This window comes from Rutidosis leptorrhynchoides, chromosome 9 (assembly GCF_046630445.1).
Source record: "Rutidosis leptorrhynchoides isolate AG116_Rl617_1_P2 chromosome 9, CSIRO_AGI_Rlap_v1, whole genome shotgun sequence".
NCBI classification, from domain to species: Eukaryota; Viridiplantae; Streptophyta; class Magnoliopsida; order Asterales; family Asteraceae; genus Rutidosis; species Rutidosis leptorrhynchoides.
In genome coordinates, this window is record NC_092341.1 from 302,855,038 (window position 1) to 302,878,988 (window position 23,951).

The 23,951-nt window shown below is 30.2% G+C and overlaps 1 non-coding gene across 1 annotated transcript; it reads right to left on the reverse strand.

Moving 5' to 3' along the window:
• Positions 1–5,534: 5,534 nt before the first annotated feature.
• On the reverse strand, positions 5,535–5,641 carry LOC139869501 (small nucleolar RNA R71). Its single transcript, XR_011766108.1, has one exon. It is a non-coding gene; the product is annotated as a small nucleolar RNA R71 (small nucleolar RNA).
• Positions 5,642–23,951: the final 18,310 nt, after the last annotated feature.

Sequence of the window (23,951 nt, forward strand, 5' to 3'; positions counted from 1 at the left end):
ATCAAATATCATATTTATATAATAATATTAATATCACTAGTATCAATGTTAAAGGAAATAACAATATTATTATGACATCTCTATTTAATATATTAGTATTACATGTTATAGGTTATGTAATCTAACTATATAATATATATTGTAATAATGAGCTTTATACATTTTAATAATAATAATTTCTAATAAAAAATAATAAGTTACAAGTTTCCATTTATATAATAATATTCATAATACACATATTGATATTAGTAATAATAAAATCAATAGTTATAGTAAGTATATTATTAACTTGTAATTACATTTAACATTTATTGAGTATTTAATATTTATACATTCTATATATATTATAATATATATAATATTACTTATGTATAGGATTCATATATATATATATATATATATATATATATATATATATATATATATATATATATATATATATATATATATATATATATATATATATATATATATATATATATATATATATAATAGTATCATATATTTATATTTTCATTTTAATATTAATTTAATTATTCTGTATAATTTTAATGTTTAAGTTATATTGTATTATTTCTGTTTATTATTATATGTATACTTTCATTTATATTTACATATTCAATTACACACAATTGTTCGTGAATCGTCGGGAACAGTCGAAGGGTAATCGAATTCATAAAACAGTTCAAAAATTTTGAGACTCAACTTTACAGACTTTGCTTATCGTGTCGAACTCATATGAAGATTAAGTTTAAATTTAGTCGGAAATTCCCGGGTCGTCACAGTACCTACCCGTTAAAGAAATTTCGTCCCAAAATTTGAGTGAGGTGGTCATGGTTAACAATAAAAATGTTTTCATTACGAATATGAGTTGATAAATAGAGTTTTATCATCATTGAGTAATATGGATAAAATGATTCGATTAATCGAAGCGTATGAATGAAGCTATCACAAAAGATCGAGATGAAGAAATGGAAATTTTCCGTAACTTTTGACATAGTCGCGATTGAATTCCGGAATTCAAGGGGTTTAAAGAAAATCTTCGAAATCTTAAAAGATTTGATTCTTCGGCGAGTAAGGAAATTAAGATCTCTATAATTAAAAACGGTGATCTGCCTCAATTACTCTGTCTGATATTTCCATTATAAATTAAACTCTTCCGTTACATTATTCTCACCATTCCTATACTTTCTTTCTTAGTTCGTACATCCAAAAGAAAAATAAACTCTTCCGTTAAATTAAAACCACTACAGCTGCAATTGAAAGTGAAAAGAAAAATAAAAACCACTACAGCTGCAATTGAAAGTGAAAAGAAAAATAAAAACAGAAAAATTTGAGTCGACCCCTGTTCTTGATTCAATTTTAAAATAGTTCAAATTCGATTTTAATTTCAAAAAGTATAAATGCAGAGTTATTAGTAATGGTGTAAACAAACTTCCTGCAAAGTTTCAAATCTCAATTTTAAGTATCGAGTTGTAATTTCGAAGTCAAAGGTAATTTCTAAAAAAAGTCAAACTTGGTTCTAAGATCGAATTGGAGAATTTTGTGATGTTTCTGTTATAATTAAAGATCTCAGAAGTTTATTGATAATGCTAAAAATGAACATATATTTCATAGCATTATCCCTCAAGAAAGACAAGCTTTTAGTTGCAATTGTTCTATTTACAAGTGATATTCGTTTAAATAATAAAAGGTGAAGACAAAAGACAGATTCGATGAATTGAAGACGCAAACGACTAAAAAGCTCAAAAGTACAAAGTACAATCAAAGTGGTTCCAATTGTTGATGAGAAACGTCTCAAAGTTACAAGAGTATGAGCCGCAAAATGCAAAGTACAAGATATTAAATAGTACGCAAGGACGTTCGAAGATTCGGAACTGGGACCAGAGTCAACTCTTAACGCGCGACGCAACGGACTAAAAATTACAAGTCAACTATGCACATGAATATAATATAATATATAATTAATTCTTAAAATTATATATATATTATATTATATATTAAAAACGTCGGCAAACTAGAAAACAAGAACATGTGAGCTGATCCAGCTGGCCATACGATCGCATGGTCAGGATGCCCATATTTCATGCGATCGCATGAGCCTAAAAGGCTGGCCACATCTATAAATTTCACAGTTTTTGGTCGAATGTTTTACATCTTTTTCTATCCTCTATCTCTCACGTAATATATATATATATATATATATATATATATATATATATATATATATATATATATATATATATATATATAATTTTAATTTTAATTTAATAATAATAAGGGTATGTTAGCAAATGTTGTGTGTAAGTCAAAATTCTGTCCGTGTAATGCTACGCTATTATTAATCATTGTAAGTTATGTTCAACCTTTTTAAATTAATGTCTCGTAGCTAAGTTATTATTATGCTTATTTAAATTGAAGTAATCGTGATGTTGGGCTAAATATTAAAAACGGGGTAATTGGGCTTTGTACCATAATTGGGGTTTGGACAAAAGAACGACACTTGTGGAAATTGGACTATGGGCTATTAATGGGCTTTATATTTGTTTAATTGAATGATAGTTCGTTAATTTAATATAAAGATTTACAATTGGACGTACCTGTAAATAACCACATACACTCGATCGGACACGATGGGCGGGATATTTATAAGTACTAATAATCGTTCATTTAACCGGACACGGGAATGGATTAATAGTTAATGGACTTATTAAAACAGGGGTGAATTACATACAAGGAAAATTGGTGTAATTATAGTTTAAGTCCCCAATTAGTTGAAATATTTGACTTCGGATATAAGGATAATTTGACGAGGACACTCGCACTTTATATTTACGACTGATGGACTGTTATGGACAAAAATCAGATGGACATATTGAATAATACAGGACAAAGGACAATTAACCCATGGTAATAAACTAAAATCAACACGTCAAATATCATGATTACAGAAGTTTAAATAAGCATAATTCCTTTATTTCATATTTCATCACACTTTTATTTACTGTCATTTTATTTAATTGCACTTTTAATTATCGTACTTTTTAATTATCGCAATTTTATTTATTGTCATTTTATTTATCTCATTTTAATTTATCGCACTTTAATTATTGTCATTTACTTTACGCTTTAAATTAAGTTATATTTATTTTTAATATTTTACATTAGGTTTTAACTGCGACTAAAGTTTTAAAATCGACAAACCGGTCATTAAACGGTAAAAAAACCCTTTTATAATAATAATAATAATACTACTTATATTTCTATATATATCTATACAAATATAGTTTTTAATAATATAGCGTTAAACTTGGCTAGTTCCCTGTGGATGAACCGGACTTACTAAAAACTACACTACTGTAAGATTAGGTACACTGCCTATAAGTGTTGTAGCAAAGTTTAGGTATATCCACTCTATAAATAAATAAATAACTTGTGTAAAATTGTATCGTATTTAATAGTATTTCGTAGTAAATATATAACTATTTCGTATACACCTCTACGCACATCAAGTATTTTTGGCGCCGCTGCCGGGGACTCCTAAACGCCGAAAGTGCAACGCTATATAAAAAAAAGGATTTTTTTTAGTTTTAATTAAGTTTTTGTATAAAATATAAGTTTTAAATTTTAAAAAAAAATACAAAAAATACAAAAACAAGAAAAAGAAAAATATATCTATATTTTAAAGTTTAGTTAAATTAAAAAGTTTATATTTTTTATTTATTGTGAAAAGTTATAAAAGCTAATAAGTAATAATTTTTTTTATTTACTAATAATTTATATTTATATTTTATATATATTAAAAACAGAAAGAAAAAAAATAAGTAATCGGGCTACACTGTAGCAGCCCAATTTGTGATCTGAATATTTGGACCATGCGATCGCATGAACCTGTAGGCTAAAACTCATGCGACCGCATAAGATAGCCTGACACGCCATATATGATCCTCGTACAGCATTAATTACGGGTATAATTTAATTATTATTATTATAAACCCTAATTAGGTTTAGTTATTTTAATATTTAGTTTAGTTTTATTTAATTTGTAATATTTAGTTTAAATTAGTTTTATTAATTATTAAACTAATACTTTTATAAAATAAAAATATAAAAATAATATTATTATAAAAATTGTATTTTTATAAACTTTAAGTTTTATTTTTATATTTTGTATCTTTTTAATCGTTAATTCGTAATATTTATATTTTTCGCTCGTAATTAGTTTTAAGTTATAGTTTAGTATTTTGATGTAGTTATTTTTATTTCTAGACTCTTAGGCTTTGCCGTAAAATCCCTTAAGTGCTTTTTCTTTAGATTAAAATTTAGACGCTTTAGAATTTTACGACGTCGCTCATCGCTTTATTATTTAATAGACTTTAGTACCTTTTTAAGTTATTACCATTTTAGATATAGAATTTCTTTAAGCTTTAATACCTTTAGACGCAACTTTTAATTCTTAGTTTTTAGACTTTTAAGTTTCGACGCGCTACGTTCTTTTTATTATTTTTTGACGTTTTTCGACGCGCTCTTTTTCTTTCTCATTTCTCGACGCTCTAGTTTTTAGGACATAGAATTTTCTATTTCTTCTCTAAAATTTCTTTAAACTTCGACGGAAAATTATTTTAAGTGGTTAAATTGATAGACATCCAAAATTTTCTGGTTCGTAGTAATAGTTGGATTTGTTAGTGGTGAGTTGTGAGCTTCCGATTTAAAGGGTCCTGGCTACCTGCTGCATCTATTGGCTATTCGAAACGTGGGCAAAATCAGAAAATTCTATTAAATTGATAACTTATATAATTTTTATCTTTTATAACTAATAGGATATTCAGTGAATGCACCGAGCAAAACGTTCACCACCTTTCATACGTTCACCACCTGTAACTCGATCAAGACATCTAGCCAATATTGTCGCCGTTGATTTTTCTTTAGAATCGTCATCCAGTCGACCAAGTACTACAATTCAAATTTCTGATAATCCATTTTTTGAACCCGACCTCACAATTGAGAATCCGGAGGATATTCAGGGACAATTCAGAGATCCTGAACCAATAATCATTCCTCCAGAACCACAAATCACTCATCCAGAGATTTTCGAGGAAGGAACCATTAAATCAGAATCCTCTAGTGATTCAGATTCAACAAATTCAATCATGAAAAATCTGGAACCTTTAAGTATGGAAGACCGAATGAGAGCTAAACGCACTGGCCAAGGTCACGCAATTACTCAACCAGACATTAATGTGACAGATTATGAAATCAAAGGACAAATCCTACACATGGTAACTAATCAATGCCAATTTAGTGGTGCGCCGAAGGAAGATCCAAATGAACATCTTCGTACCTTTAATAGGATCTGTACTCTATTTAAAATCTGAGAAGTTGAGGATGAACAGATTTATCTCATGTTATTTCCCTGGACTTTAAAGGGAGAAGCCAAAGATTGGTTAGAATCGTTACCTGAAGGGGCGATTGATACATGGGACGTTTTAGTTGAAAATTTTCTTAAATAATTCTTTCCGGCATCTAAAGCCGTGAGACTTCAAGGAGAAATTGTTACGTTTACACAGAAGCCAAATGAAACTCTATATGAAGCGTGGACAAGGTTTGGAAAGTTGTTGAGAGGATGTCCGCAACATGGTTTAGACACTTATCAAATAGTACAAATATTCTACCAAGGATGCTACATCACTACAAGAAAAGACATCGACATAGCAGCTGGTGGTTCCATTATGAAGAAAACCGCAACTGAAGCTTACAAAATTATTGATAACACTGCTTCCCACTCACATGAGTGGCATCAAGAAAAAGATATCGTTAGATCATCTAAAGCAGCTAGAGTCGATTCTAGCCATGACTTCGATTCCATTTCCGCAAAGATAGATGCTGTCGAGAGACGAATGGAAAAGATGACTAAAGATATTCACTCAATACGAATTAGTTGTGAGCAGTGTGGAGGACCACATTTGACAAAAGATTGTCTCAGTATTGAACAAACAATGGAACAAAGAGAGAATGTTTCATACATGAACCAAAGGCCTGGAAATAATTATCAGAATAATTATCAACCGCCAAGACCAATCTACAATCAAAATCAGAATTATAACCAAAATGTTCCATACAACAACCAACAAGGTCCTAGCAATCAACAAGTATCCAACAATACTTACAATCAGCAAAGACCTATTTTTCCAAATAAACCACCACAAACCGATGATAAAAAGCCAAATTTGGAAGACATGATGTCGAAGCTAGTTGAATCTCAAACACAGTTTTTCACATCTCAGAAACAAACGAATGAACAAAATGCTCAAGCATTTAGAAATCAACAAGCTTCTATTCAAAATCTGGAACAAGAAGTGAGCAATGTAGCAAGGTTGATAGGTGAAAGAAAACCAGAAAGTCTACCTAGCGATACAAATGCTAACCCCCAGAATGAAACAGCAAAAGCCATTACCACAAGAAGTGGTATTACACTTAAACCACCTGAAATACCTGTAATTTCTGATGACTCTACTCCTACTACGCAAGAACAACAACCTGAGCAAGATAAGGAAACAGACCCGGTAGTTGAAAAGGTTAATGAAGATAACACAGTTAAGGCTAAGCCTTATGTTAAACCATACTAACCACCACTTTCTTACCCGAGTAAAATGAGAAAAGAAAGACTTGAAGCCAAGCAATCCAAATTCTTGGATATATTTAAACAAATAAATGTAAATCTTCCTTTCATTGATGTGATTTCAGGAATGCCAAGATATGCCAAATTCTTGAAAGATCTAATCACAAATAGAAAGAAAATGGAAGAACTCTCGGCTGTTACAATGAATGCTAATTGTTCTGCAGTGTTGTTGAATAAGATACCAGAAAAATTATCAGATCCAGGAAGTTTCACAATTCCATGTTTTCTGGGTAGTCTTAGTTCAACAGAAGCATTGGCAGACTTAGGTGCTAGTATAAATCTAATTCCGTATTCACTATACGATAAACTAGACCTTAGAGAATTGAAACCAACACGAATAAGTATACAACTAGCCGATCGATCACTAAAATTACCCTAGAGGGATAATGGAGAACATGCTAGTTAAAGTTGGTACTTTAGTATTTCTAGTAGATTTTGTTATTCTGGACATGGAAGAAGATTCTCGAGTTCCTCTCATATTAGGAAGACCATTCTTAAACACGGCTAAAGCAATAATAGGCGTGTTTGGTAAGAAACTGACCCTAAGTATAGAGGACGAGAGTGTTAACCTTTCTGTAGATAGAGCCATGTAACAACCACAATCTGCAGATGATACATGTTATTATATTCAAACCATAGATTCACATGCAGAATTGTTAGAAGAATTTCCAGAACTACAAGGAACAGGAGAATGTTTTTTAGGAGATGGAACTGAACCAATTGATGAAGCTGAAATGTTAGCCGTACTCATGGCTAATGGATATGAACCAACAACAGAAGAAATTCAAATGCTAAAAGAAGAAGACAGATATCGATACAAATCATCAATAGAAGAACCACCGACATTAGAGTTAAAGCCACTTCCAAACCATTTGGAATACGCTTATTTACATGGTGAATCTGATTTACCTGTAATAATATCGTCTTCTCTTACTGAAAATGAAAAATCTCAACTCATTTCGGTGCTAAAAGCTCATAAACCAGCTATTGCATGGAAGATTAATAATATTAAAGGAATAAGTCCTTCGTATCGCACACATAAAATCCTTATGGAAGAAGGTCATAAAACGTATGTGCAACGCCAACGAAGACTAAATTCGAATATGCAAGATGTTGTTAAGAAAGAAATTATTAAACTGCTAGATATAGGTTTAATTTATCCAATCTCTGATAGTCCATGGGTAAGCCCAGTTCAATGCGTACCTAAGAAAGGTGGCATGACTGTTATCACAAATGAAAAAAATGAGCTTATTCCTACTAGGACTGTAACAGGATGGCGTGTTTGTATTGATTATAGAAAATTAAATGACGCCACCAGAAAAGATCACTTTCCCTTACCTTTCATTGAACAAATGTTGGAAAGATTAGCCGGAAATAGTTACTATTGTTTTCTTGACGGTTTTTCCGGATATTTTCAAATCCCAATAGCACCAGAGGATCAAGACTACGTTCACGTACCCTTATGGTACTTTTGCTTACAAACGCATGCCATTTGGACTTTGCAACGCCCCTGCGACCTTTCAAAGGTGCATGATGGCAATTTTTCACGACATGATAGAAGAATGCATGGAAGTTTTCATGGATGACTTTTCAGTCTTCGGTGATACATTTGAATCACGTCTAGTTAATCTTGAACGAATGCTTATTAGATGCGAACAATCAAATCTATTACTTAATTGGGAGAAATGCCATTTCATGGTAAAAGAAGGCATCGTTCTTGGTCATAAAATTTCAAAGGAAGGAATTGAAGTGGATAGAGCTAAAGTAGATGTAATTGCTAAACTTCCACATCCCACTAATGTTAGGGGAGTTAGGAGTTTTCTAGGGCACGCCGGTTTTTACCGACGTTTCATAAAAGATTTTTCAAAAATTGCCACTCCTATGAATAAACTCCTAGAAAAGGATGCTCCATTCATCTTTTTAGATGAATGCATCAAATCTTTTAATATTCTTAAAGAAAAACTCACTAATGCGCCGATCATGATAACTCCAAATTGGAATCTACCATTTGAACTCATGTGCGATGCAAGTGATTTTGCTGTGACGACCCGGAGATTTCTGACCAAATTTAAACTTAATCTTTATATGATTTCGACACGATAAGCAAAGTCTATAATCTTGAGGGTTAAAAATTTTGAACTGTTATATGGATGCAGTTAACCTTTGACTATTCCCGAAGATTCACGAACAATTATGTGTAAAAAATATATATATATATATATATATATATATATATATATATATATATATATATATATATGAATTCAATACCTAAATAATATCATATATTGTAATTAATAAATGTTAAAGATTCAATATATTATAATTAGTAAATATGATGTAATTAATAAATTGTATTATATTAAATGTAATTACAAGTTAAAAATATAATACTAATATTATTAGAACTTTCATTAATATTATTAATAATATTATTAATATTAAAATCTGAATTATTAATAGTATTATTTTCATTATAGATAAGAAATTTGATATATATATATATCATATTATAATTATAAATTTGATATTATCATTATCATTACTAATAATATTATTATTATTATTACTATTATATTATTATAATTATTATCTATGATATTAAGAGTATTAATATTATTATATTATATTTATAAGATTATGTATAATACATAAAAACAGGCATATACATACGATATACAACTATAAATATATACACTGATGTACACGACAAATATATATATATATATATATATATATATATATATATAGATATATAGATAGATATACTGAGATATTTGTACAGATACATTATACGATATATATACATTATATAATACTTAATGACATAATTATACGTATATACAATAATTGAATCGAATTCAATTTCACATCTCAATCCATACTGCATATGATTTTTGTTTTTGTCTCAAGTTGTTACACATCCACATCTGATCGGACCAAGCGGTGAAGAATTTCAAACTGCCTTTAACTTATTTTATTTGATTTATTATGAACGAATATTTTTTTGTCTAACCAAGTAAACTAGCAGACAAAGTCCAATTGGATCAAATGAGCTGTAATGACATCATTCATCCTCTATATACCTATCTGCTATCACATCTTCGATAAAAACATCAAAATTAACAATCAGTTTTAAGAAAACTAGAAGAACCCGATTTCCTCCGTTCTTACACTTTTCACCCATCACTTCATCGCCATTTATCACCATTGAACCACCACCTGTGTAACCCGCTTACTTGACAACCTCGTCAAACCCACAAACAAATTCACCTTCGTGACTACGTACAACTACCAACCATATAAACTAACTAACGACTTCTACTCCTGTTTATTTTTTTTTTCTTCTGATAACAGCAGCAACAATAATGAATAAAGATATTGATGAAGATGATATCTTCTAACCTGTTTTCCTAGTCGAGAAATACCACCAAACACACTTTGATTAATCTTCAACCACCACCACTTTGTTGAGTTACCAAACTCTACAACACCATCAAACGCCACCACCTTTAACTCTTTTATTCTCTCCTCTCTTTTAATCATGTCCAAGAAAAACCAATTGATACTTTTGTGTTGATAATCGAATATCACCACAACTCACCTCACCCGCCACCTTATATTTTTTTTTCTTTTTTCTGTGAACCATTCACTATTTTTTTTTCTTCCTTCTCCTTGGAACAACGATATACGCAGGAGTTACAAAAGATAAAAGAGGGTTGTGTTATTAATATTGTTTTTGTGCGGTTTCTTTTTCCTAGGTGGGCTCCTGTAATTTTTTTTTCTAACCAAATCATGATATGGAATTCCTCCTTTGTCCGACATTTACAAACATGAATTACTCCACTTGCTACTTTATTGACTAGTGGAGATTTAGAGAATTAGAACATGGGACAAATGTTACGTGCTATTTTTTTTTCCGGCCGAACTTGGAGAATCAACCAATAGATGACCAACTTGCATCTTCTTTTGGGCCAATGTTTAACTCACTTTTGCTGTTGGGCGGCTGGACCGTAAACTTGATTTAAGAAGTGGGCTGAGTAACCAAGGTTGGGTCTGTATTACACGTATGTAATTTCTTTTTTTTTTTTTTTTGCCTCGGTTGATTTAATTGTGGGAAAGGACGAACATAAACAGAAAACAGGATATTTAGATTTGGGTTATAATAATTTCGCAAAATCAAAGACAAAAGAGTGGTATTGGGTGCTTGTGTGTTAGCGAGTGGTTGCGAGTTCGAGTCCCGTCGTGGGCAGTTTTTTTTTTTTTTGGAAAAGCTTTAGAAAAAGGGTAAACACTTTTATATTTCATTTTTATTATTATTAGCATTATTATTATTATTATTATTATTATTATTATTATTATTATTATTATTATTATTATTATTATTATTATTATTGTTATGATTATTATTGTTATTTTTATTAATATTAGTCTTATAGTTATTATTGTTATTAATATTACAAAAATATGTAGTAAGTAACAACTATTATTATTATTAGGTATTAGTAAGATTATGATTAATATTACTATCACTTTACTATTATGTAACATCATTATTAATGTTATTATTAGTATCATTAATAACAATAGAAGTACTATTAAAATTAAGATTATTATTATAAATGTTATTATGAAAATATTACGAACTATTATTAATATCAGTATTAATATCATTTATGTAATTATTAGTATTAACATTATCAATAAAATTATTATTATTATTATGAGTAAATCTTTATTATCAAAACTAACATTTTTAACAGCTAAATATTTTGTACATAAAATATACTCTTTACATATACTAAAAGTACATTAATATTTTATATACAATATATCAAACATATTAATAGTATTTATATAAATACTTACATATAACCAACTAATAATTTTAAATATAATACTGATCATATAATATATTTAGATATTGACACAACTAAATATATAAAAATATTTATCATTTTAAATATATATACAAAATAAATAAATATAACATATAAAGTAAGATATAATATAAGTAAAAGTTTTAATGGATTTTAGAATAGATTCTATATAACTAAAAATATATAAATAACAAACACTAATAACTGAAATTATGTGATTCCATTATATATTTTAATAATTATACAAATGATATAGGTTCGTGAATCCGAGGTCAACCCTGCATTGTTCAATATAGTCATATGTATTTTTACTACAAAATACATTAGGTGAGTTTCATTATTCCCTTTTTATATACATTTTGGGCTGAGAATACATGCAAATGCTTTATTAACTGTTTTACAATATTTATATGCGTGAATTTCATTAATCCCTTTTTAAATGCTTTCGCAATATATATTTTGGGACTGAGAATACATGCGCTGCTTTTATAACTGTTTTACGAAATAGACACAAGTACTTAAAACTAAATTCTATGGCTGAATTATTAAACCGAATATACCCCTTTTTATTAAGTCTGGTAATCTAAGAATTAGGGAACAGACACCCTAATTGACGCGAACTCTAAAGATAGATCTATCGGTCCCAACAAGCCCCATCCAAAGTACCGGATACTTTAGTACTTCAAAATTTATATCATGTCCGAAGGAGGATCCCGGAATGATGGGGATATTCTTATATGCATATTGTGAATGTCGGTTACCAGGTGTTCAATCCGTATGAATGATATTTTGTCTCTATGCATGGGACGTATGTTTATGAGAAATGAAAATATGAAATCTTGTGGTCTATTAAAATATTGAAATGATTATTTATGTTAAACTAATGAATTCACCAACCTTTTGGTTGACACTTGAAAACGTGTTTATTCTCAGGTACGAAAGAAATCTTCCGTTGTGCATTTGCTCATTTTAAAGATATTACTTGGAGTCATTCATGGCATATTTCAAAAGACGTTGCATTCGAGTCGTTGAGTTCATCAAGATTATTATCAAGTCAATTATAGATAGATATATTATGAAATGATATGCATGCCGTCAAATTTCGATGAAATGAAAGATTGTCTTTTCAAAAACGAATGCAATGTTTGTAAAATGTATCATATAGAGGTCAAGTACCTCGCGATGTAATCAACTGATGTGAATCGTTTATAATCAATATGGACTTCGTCCTGATGGATTAGGACGGGTCCTTTCAGTTGGTATCAGAGCGGTGGTCTTAGCGAACCAGGTCTTGCATTAGTATGTCTAACTGATAGTTTTTTAGATGCATTAGTGAGTCTGGACTTCGACCGTGTCTGCATGTCAAAAGTTTTGCTTATCATTTAGTGTCGAAAAATTAATTGCTTATCATCCTTAAAGTCTAGACACGTCTTACTGCCTCTATTGAATGAATAGTATATAGACAAAATTCATATCTTAGCATATCTACTAATCCATATCTTAGCGTATCTGTCACTATAGACTTTATCTGACACGTTTCCTTAATTTTCTCCGTAATTCACGGGATCTTTGGAAATATGTATAGATATTCTATATATAATTAGAATATCATTCGATATTCGAAAATCATTTCATATCAAAACCCTTTAACTGATCGTGAGAGATGGATCCTATACCTAGCTTGGATTCCATTAGTTCCGGAAGCGATTTCGAGATGTATATTGAAGCAGACTCCGAAGTCAATGAACCAGAAGTGCCTCAACCATTTAGTTATTTTTCTTTCTGGAAGAGATGGGGGTGGGTCCGAGACTTACTCACTCGATGGAGAAATGAAGAAGGCGAGCCCTACCGCGAACCAAACTTACCTCCTAACATCGGAGAAAACGATGTACTCACCGGTGAACCTATGCGCAACACTGTATTCACTCTTCTTGCTAAAGTTTTCCACCTCGAAGGTCGCATTACTGTAATCTCAGAAAATATTCAACCTCTACTTCCGAATACCAATCGAAGGGGAATATTAGAAGAAGTTAGAGAATTTCGAATTCATAATCAAGATCTATCGAATCAGATGAGTGGATGGATAGAAATGATAGAGGGTAGGATAGAAACCCTGACAAGAATGGTGCGTGATCTACAAGCTATACTTACTACACCAACATCATCACCAACCTCAGCACCAACAACACTTGTAGCACCGACAGCAACAGTACCACCATCAGCAGCACCAGCAGCATAACCAGTACCAACCACAACAACATCATCACACGTCTCAACCTCACAGTCTATACCTCAAGCATAATCATCGTTCTACGAATCGTTCTACGAATCGTTCTACATAAACTATCTTCGTCCTTCATGGCGATTATATAATCTCTAATGTTTTAGAGATTATGTACTCTAGTTCTAGCCATAAATTTGATGAGTTTAATATCACATTGACTCATTAAATTCATGATTACGTCTGAAGAAAATATATATGTATATATGTTTCATAAAGATGGTAATTAAAAGTTTTATTGTACAAACTGTTAATGGTGAAAATATTTTAACGGGTAGATAATACTCGAGGAATATTTAGATTCCACATTAATAAGTTACACTGTACATTTTTCGAATCGGATTCAACAGTCATTTACTATCCTACTCACATCCACCGATATACAAATCCGTTCACCACAGAATAACCATATTCTTCCAATTTCATATTTGGATTTTGATTTATCAGAATCCAACAAGTGGCATAATGAATAAAACATTTGACAAAATAAAATTTGCTAGAAACAAACAAATTAACTATGAGAAATTTTGTTAAGAATCTACGCTAACTGTTCCTAGCTAATTGTTCCTAGCTAACTGATTACATTTTATTTATCGCAATTTACATTCTCGCAATTTTATTTATCGTCATTTAATTTTTGTTATTTATTTTACGCACTTTAAAGGACACGTATACAAGGTTTTAACATATCATATCGACGCATCTATATATATTATTTGGAATAACCATAGACACTCTATATGCAGTAATGATTGAGTTCTCTATACAAGGTTGAGGTTGGTTCTATAATAATATATATAATTTTAGTTGTGATCGAGTCTGAGACATGTACATGAGTCGCGATACACATTAATTAATTCGAATAGTATATATTAAACTATATATGAATTATTGGACTGTTAACTGTGGACTATCGACTGTGAACTTCCAACATTGGACAATTAAAATGAATTAAAATATTGATTATAACATATGAAACTAAAAAAATTCTTCAAGTTTGCCACTTGATTTCATCTTAAACCTCATCTGTATCTTGACGATTACAATCTGCGTTCAAACCTTTCATAATTCTTGAAAACACCTCAATCGAGAGGATGAACCAACCGCACTTCATCTAAAGAAGGAAATATTTATGCATACAGTTATGCACTTAAAAATACTCGGAACCTGAGTAAACGTTTAACACGTGTCTGTGCTAGCTCCTTTGGCATTGTTATTGCCGAAAATAACATTGTAACTCTTTTCAAATTAGCCAAATTTGTCACAGCTCCATCAAGTCAACTTCGACTTTTCAGTCGGACTAGCCTTACTATAACCTTGATATATATGCGTGCTCTTTTATTGTTACCGGGGAACCTTTTATATTCCACCATATTACCAGCATATGTACCAGCAACCTCGTCGCTCCTTGGTTAAAATCTCTCCGACAAATCACTATATTTATCTATTGAAGTCTTATCATGTACTCATCTGCATCTTGTAACAAGAATTGCCATACCAATTACCGGAAATCAGCAAATCTGTATTGTGAGTCTCGCAACGTTTCCACAGCAACAGTTATATGTATCCATATAACATTTATCTTTTAGAACTATGATCTTCCATTCTAAAATCCTGAAAAAGCACCCAGCCTACAAATCAATACATTGAACTTTGAAAAAGCTGAATGAAGCAGCAGAAACTGTGGGCAACTGTAAACAACCTTAATCGTCGGAAGTTTGATGATAAAGAATAGTATGTTGGAAAAGCTCAGAAAAGTTGGAACTGAAAAACTGATTGAGCAAACTATGAAAGAAGTCGTGGACAAATCACAAAGAATAAGTTTGACTTCAAAGAATCTAAATGATTCAGTACCTGCAGAAGTCATTAACAAATACCTTGCTTTTGACTCCAAACTCTTGCGGACACAATTTTCTTCACCGTCCTTCGATATTAAAAATTCCAAGATATCATCGTATCTTTCATTATAAATATCCTCCATATTTTTGAAGATATATTTTCATAACTATTCTTATCTGAAATCATTAATCTCTTCCTGATATCAGTGTTACATCATATAGAAACTGCTAGTTTCTATATTCTGTAAACTTTCGAGTTTAAAATATGAATGTTATTGAAGTAATGTGAGAACTGATGCATGAGTTAGTATAATATAATGACACTTGATCAACGTCATTATATTACAGTAAATCATGCTGAGTTTCTAAATGGAACATGATGATTCACAGATTTTAACGTCATCATATGCCATGTTACATAACTCTTTCATTCTGCTTAACTTCTGAACATATCAAGAAAATATATTAACTCTTTCATTCTGCTTAACTTCTGAACATATCAAGAAAATATATTCTTGATAGTTCTATTCTCAGTGATTCAGGTAATTTGACAAAACAAATCGTGCTACTACCTTTCCTCTCTACCTTGTATATTATGATAATTTGAAACTCCATACCTATGAATTCTGGACCGTTACTTGCGAAAAGTAAACAAAAGCATGAAGCTCCTAAATAGGAAGGGGGTATAAATCGCAGCAAATAAAAGAGCGCATAACTGTGGATGACAATAATTATAGGAGACAGAAGCAGGGACATTGAAATATAAGGGAAGATATAAAACCTAATAACAACGCAGAAGTTACAAACCGTGGATATTAATACGAATAGCAATATAAAGACACGGTATAATTAAGAATAGTATCCCTCAAGGTAATAGTAGAAGTAAACAGATACTTCTGGTGGAAGATTGAAAAGAAGAATGACAGAAATGATAATTAGAAAAATATCAAGGATTAGAACTGGATTAAGTATTTTCACAATCTTTTGGATGTATGAACTAAGAAAGAAAGTATAGTAATGGTGAGAATAATGGAACGGAAGAGCTTAATTTATAATGAAAATATCAGACAGAGTAATCGAGACAGATCACCGTATTTAATTATAGAGATCTTAATTTTCTTACTCGCCGAAGAATCAAATCTTTTAGATTTCGAAGATTTTCTTTAAATCCCTTGAATTCCGGAATTCAACCAAGACGACGTAAAAAGTTAAGACGAACCTTATTTTCTAAATTCAACCATGACTAGTCAAAAGTTATTATGAAACTTGTCTTTCTCAATTCACTATTTAGTGATAGCTTCATTCGTACTCTTCGAGTAATCGAATTGTCTTATTCATATTACTATATAGTAATAAAGCTCTATTTATCGACTCATATTCGTCATGAAAACATTTTTGTTGTTAACCATGACCACCTCACTCAAATTTCGGGACGAAATTTCTTTAACGGGTAGGTACTGTGACGACCCGGAGATTTCTGACCAAATTTAAACTTAATCTTTATATGATTTCGACACGATAAGCAAAGTCTATAATCTTGAGGGTTAAAAATTTTGAACTGTTATATGGATTCAGTTAACCTTTGACTATTCCCGATGATTCACGAACAATTATGTGTAAAATATATATATATATATATATATATATATATATATATATATATATATATATATATATATATATATATGAATTCAATACCTAAATAATATCATATATTGTAATTAATAAATGTTAAAGATTCAATATATTATAATTAGTAAATATGATGTAATTAATAAATTGTATTATATTAAATGTAATTACAAGTTAATAATATAATACTAATATTATTAGAACTTTCATTAATATTATTAATAATATTATTAATATTAAAATCTGAATTATTAATAGTATTATTTTCATTATAGATAAGAAATTTGATATATATATATCATATTATAATTATAAATTTGATATTATCATTATCATTACTAATAATATTATTATTATTATTACTATTATATTATTATAATTATTATCTATGATATTAAGAGTATTAATATTATTATATTATATTTATAAGATTATGTATAATACATAAAAACAGGCATATACATACGATATACAACTATAAATATATACACTGATGTACACGACAAATATATATATATATATATATATATATATATATATATATATATATATATATATATATATATATATATATATATATATATATATAGATATACTGAGATATTTGTACAGATACATTATACGATATATATACATTATATAATACTTAATGACATAATTATACGTATATACAATAATTGAATCGAATTCAATTTCACATCTCAATCCATACTGCATATGATTTTTGTTTTTGTCTCAAGTTGTTACACATCCACATCTGATCGGACCAAGCGGTGAAGAATTTCAAACTGCCTTTAACTTATTTTATTTGATTTATTATGAACGAATATTTTTTTGTCTAACCAAGTAAACTAGCAGACAAAGTCCAATTGGATCAAATGAGCTGTAATGACATCATTCATCCTCTATATACCTATCTGCTATCACATCTTCGATAAAAACATCAAAATTAACAATCAGTTTTAAGAAAACTAGAAGAACCCGATTTCCTCCGTTCTTACACTTTTCACCCATCACTTCATCGCCATTTATCACCATTGAACCACCACCTGTGTAACCCGCTTACTTGACAACCTCGTCAAACCCACAAACAAATTCACCTTCGTGACTACGTACAACTACCAACCATATAAACTAACTAACGACTTCTACTCCTGTTTATTTTTTTTTCTTCTGATAACAGCAGCAACAATAATGAATAAAGATATTGATGAAGATGATATCTTCTAACCTGTTTTCCTAGTCGAGAAATACCACCAAACACACTTTGATTAATCTTCAACCACCACCTCTTTGTTGAGTTACCAAACTCTACAACACCATCAAACGCCACCACCTTTAACTCTTTTATTCTCTCCTCTCTTTTAATCATGTCCAAGAAAAACCAATTGATACTTTTGTGTTGATAATCGAATATCACCACAACTCACATCACCCGCCACCTTATATTTTTTTTCTTTTTTCTGTGAACCATTCACTATTTTTTTTTTCTTCCTTCTCCTTGGAACAACGATATACGCAGGAGTTACAAAAGATAAAAGAGGGTTGTGTTATTAATATTGTTTTTGTGCGGTTTCTTTTTCCTAGGTGGGCTCCTGTAATTTTTTTTTCTAACCAAATCATGATATGGAATTCCTCCTTTGTCCGACATTTACAAACATGAATTACTCCACTTGCTACTTTATTGACTAGTGGAGATTTAGAGAATTAGAACATGGGACAAATGTTACGTGCTATTTTTTTTTTCCGGCCGAACTTGGAGAATCAACCAACAGATGACCAACTTGCATCTTCTTTTGGGCCAATGTTTAACTCACTTTTGCTGTTGGGCTGCTGGACCGTAAACTTGATTTAAGAAGTGGGCTGAGTAACCAAGGTTGGGTCTGTATTACACGTATGTAATTTCTTTTTTTTTTTTTTTGCCTCGGTTGATTTAATTGTGGGAAAGGACGAACATAAACAGAAAACAGGATATTTAGATTTGGGTTATAATAATTTCGCAAAATCAAAGACAAAAGAGTGGTATTGGGTGCTTGTGTGTTAGCGAGTGGTTGCGAGTTCGAGTCCCGTCGTGGGCAGTTTTTTTTTTTTTTGGAAAAGCTTTAGAAAAAGGGTAAACACTTTTATATTTCATTTTTATTATTATTAGCATTATTATTATTATTATTATTATTATTATTATTATTATTATTATTATTATTATTATTATTATTATTATTATTGTTATGATTATTATTGTTATTGTTATTAATATTAGTCTTATAGTTATTATTGTTATTAATATTACAAAAATATGTAGTAAGTAACAACTATTATTATTATTAGGTATTAGTAAGATTATGATTAATATTACTATCACTTTACTATTATGTAACATCATTATTAATGTTATTATTAGTATCATTAATAACAATAGAAGTACTATTAAAATTAAGATTATTATTATAAATGTTATTATGAAAATATTACGAACTATTATTAATATCAGTATTAATTTCATTTATGTAATTATTAGTATTAACATTATCAATAAAATTATTATTATTATTATGAGTAAATCTTTATTATCAAAACTAACATTTTTAACAGCTAAATATTTTGTACATAAAATATACTCTTTACATATACTAAAAGTACATTAATATTTTATATACAATATATCAAACATATTAATAGTATTTATATAAATACTTACATATAACCAACTAATAATTTTAAATATAATACTGATCATATAATATATTTAGATATTGACACAACTAAATATATAAAAATATTTATCATTTTAAATATATATACAAAATAAATAAATATAACATATAAAGTAAGATATAATATAAGTAAAAGTTTTAATGGATTTTAGAATAGATTCTATATAACTAAAAATATATAAATAACAAACACTAATAACTGAAATTATGTGATTCCATTATATATTTTAATAATTATACAAATGATATAGGTTCGTGAATCCGAGGTCAACCCTGTATTGTTCAATATAGTCATATGTATTTTTACTACAAAATACATTAGGTGAGTTTCATTATTCCCTTTTTATATACATTTTGGGCTGAGAATACATGCAAATGCTTTATTAACTGTTTTACAATATTTATATGCGTGAATTTCATTAATCCCTTTTTAAATGCTTTCGCAATATATATTTTGGGACTGAGAATACATGCGCTGCTTTTATAACTGTTTTACGAAATAGACACAAGTACTTAAAACTACATTCTATGGCTGAATTATTAAACCGAATATACCCCTTTTTATTAAGTCTGGTAATCTAAGAATTAGGGAACAGACACCCTAATTGACGCGAACTCTAAAGATAGATCTATCGGTCCCAACAAGCCCCATCCAAAGTACCGGATACTTTAGTACTTCGAAATTTATATCATGTCCGAAGGAGGATCCCGGAATGATGGGGATATTCTTATATGCATATTGTGAATGTCGGTTACCAGGTGTTCAATCCGTATGAATGATATTTTGTCTCTATGCATGGGACGTATGTTTATGAGAAATGAAAATATGAAATCTTGTGGTCTATTAAAATATTGAAATGATTATTTATGTTAAACTAATGAATTCACCAACCTTTTGGTTGACACTTGAAAGCGTGTTTATTCTCAGGTACGAAAGAAATCTTCCGTTGTGCATTTGCTCATTTTAAAGATATTACTTGGAGTCATTCATGGCATATTTCAAAAGACGTTGCATTCGAGTCGTTGAGTTCATCAAGATTATTATCAAGTCAATTATAGATAGATATATTATGAAATGATATGCATGCCGTCAAATTTCGATGAAATGAAAGATTGTCTTTTCAAAAACGAATGCAATGTTTGTAAAATGTATCATATAGAGGTCAAGTACCTCGCGATGTAATCAACTGATGTGAATCGTTTATAATCGATATGGACTTCGTCCTGATGGATTAGGACGGGTCCTTTCATTTGCAATGGGAGCCGTTTTAGGACAAAGGATTGAAAAACGATTTCAACCTATTTATTATGCTAGTAAGACATTACAAGGAGCACAAATGAATTTCACAACTACTGAAAAAAAACTCATTGCTATTGTCTTTGCTTTTGACAAAATTCGTTCATATCTCGTTCTAGCTAAAACGGTGGTCTATACTGACCATTCTGCTCTTAGATACCTATTTTCGAAACAAGATGCCAAACCACGATTAATCCATTGGATCTTACTCTTACAAGAGTTCGATATTGAAATCCGAGATAAAAAGGGAGCAGAAAATCTAGCCGTTGATCATCTTTCTCGTCTTGAAAATCCTGAATTAGAAGTTCTAAATGAATCGGCCATACAAGATAACTTTCCTGATGAATATCTATTGAAGATATATTATAATAAAATTCCATGATTTGCAGACTATGCAAACTATTTAGTATGTGGATTTCTTGAAAAAGGGTTGTCGTACCAAAAACAAAAGAAATTCTTTAGTGATATAAAACACTATTTCTGGGAAGATCCACATTTGTTTGAAAGTTGTCCCGATGGAATAATACGCCGATGTGTATTCGAAGATGAAGCTAGTCAAATCTTAAACCATTGTCACACAGGACCAACAGGAGGGCATTATGGGCCTCAACTCACAGCAAGAAAAGTTTACGATGCTGGATTCTATTGGCCTACAATTTTCAAAGACGCACATCTTCTTTGTAAATCATGTGATGCTTGTCAAAGGGCCGGAAAAATAAGTCAACGTGATGAAATGCCACAAAATGTCATTCAAGTATGTGAAGTATTTGACATTTGGGGTATTGACTTTATGGGTCCATTTTCAAAATCTCATAATAATCTCTACATTCTCGTTGCCATTGATTATGTATCTAAATGGGCGGAAGCACAAGCTCTCCCAACTAACGATGCACGAGTTATAGTCAACTTTTTAAAACATCTTTTTGCTAGGTTTGGAACACTGAAAGCTTTAATAAGTGATCGGGGTTCTAATTTTTGTAATAATCAACTTGAGAAAGTTCTTAAAAGATATGGAGTAACTCATAAAATCTCAACCGTTTATCATCCACAAACAAGTGGACAAGTTGAAAATACCAACCGAGCTTTAAAACGTATTCTAGAGAAAACCGTAGGATCAAATTCGAAGGAATGGTCCATGAAATTGGAGGATGCACTCTGGGCTTTTAGAACATCCTACAAAACTCCAATTGGTACCACACCTTTTAGACTCATTTACGGAAAAGCATGTCACCTTCCAGTAGAAATTGAGCACAAATTATTTTGGGCTTTGAAGATATGTAATCTTGATTTACATGAAGCCGAACGTCTACGGTTAAGTCAATTAAACGAATTAGAATAATTAAGACATGAAGCATACGAAAATTCGTTAATCTATAAGGAAAGAACGAAGAAATGGCATGATAAAAGAACCAGAAGTTCAAAAGAATTTAAAGAAGGAGACAGAGTTCTTCTTTTCAATTCACGATTCAAGCTATTTCCTGGAAAATTGAAATCAAGATGGTCTGGATCATTCATAGTCAAAAGAGTTTTCCCATACGGAACAATAGAGTTAATAAATTCAAATGGGATTGAATTTAAAGTTAATGGTCACAGAGTTAAACATTACATAGATAATCTAATGAAAGTTGAAGATGAAGTAAATCACAATTTCGACACCACGGCTAACTAAGTGTGGGAAAATTCTAATCTTTTTAGGGTGATACGTATTTCTGTTAGAGTTAGATATTCTGTTTTCTTGTAGTTCTCGAAAATGGAATCCGAATGGTCTTTCCCTAGCAAACCCTAAAGAACTAGTCTTCTCCCTCCATTCTGAATTTTTATTTTTTTTAGGTTTTACGAGATGAAGAATTCCTTTGAACTAAACCATGGTCTAATGCTACATGCTATGATTACTAAACGTAATAATGACACCCTTCCGAGTGAATTGGTATCATTCATAAGAGGCAAAATGGACGGAGTAAGAAAAGAACTCAGGAAAGATCATCATAAGATACATTTTGGTAAAGGCAAATCAAAGTCCGCAACAAAAAGAAGAGCACGACACCTTGAAAGATGTTATAAATGCGGAAAATGGTCACATGAAGGAAAATGTTCGAACAATCAAACATATTCAAATACCGAATTTGTTACTCTATGCATAGAAGAACCGTTCATATGTTTAGAAGAAAATATATTGAAGAATCGAGGTTACGCTTATGTAGCTATGGAGAACCAAATCACACAACTCTCCTATGAGTCGGCTAAAGCAGGTCTCTGAGAATTCTATCTCACAGGTAAGTATGTACAGTTTTTATTTTTTTATTTATTACTTTTAACCTTTTAATAATAAACGCTGAATCGGTCGCTATAAAGTATTAAATTGGTATTCAATAAAATTAGGTATGCGTAACCAAAATTATTGATATCATACAAAAATTTATTACATCACTGCGAAATTTACCATTTATTCTTAAGATACAAAAATTTACTTTATTTCATTAAGTTAAAAATTTGATATCTAAAAATTCGTCGTGAGTTGAAAACTATGTCGTTGAACCGAAATTGCTTTACCCGAGGGCGGGACGAGAAATTTTATTATCATTATTTTTAATCTTATTGAATTAAAGTATGCCAAAAACATTAAAAAACCCAAA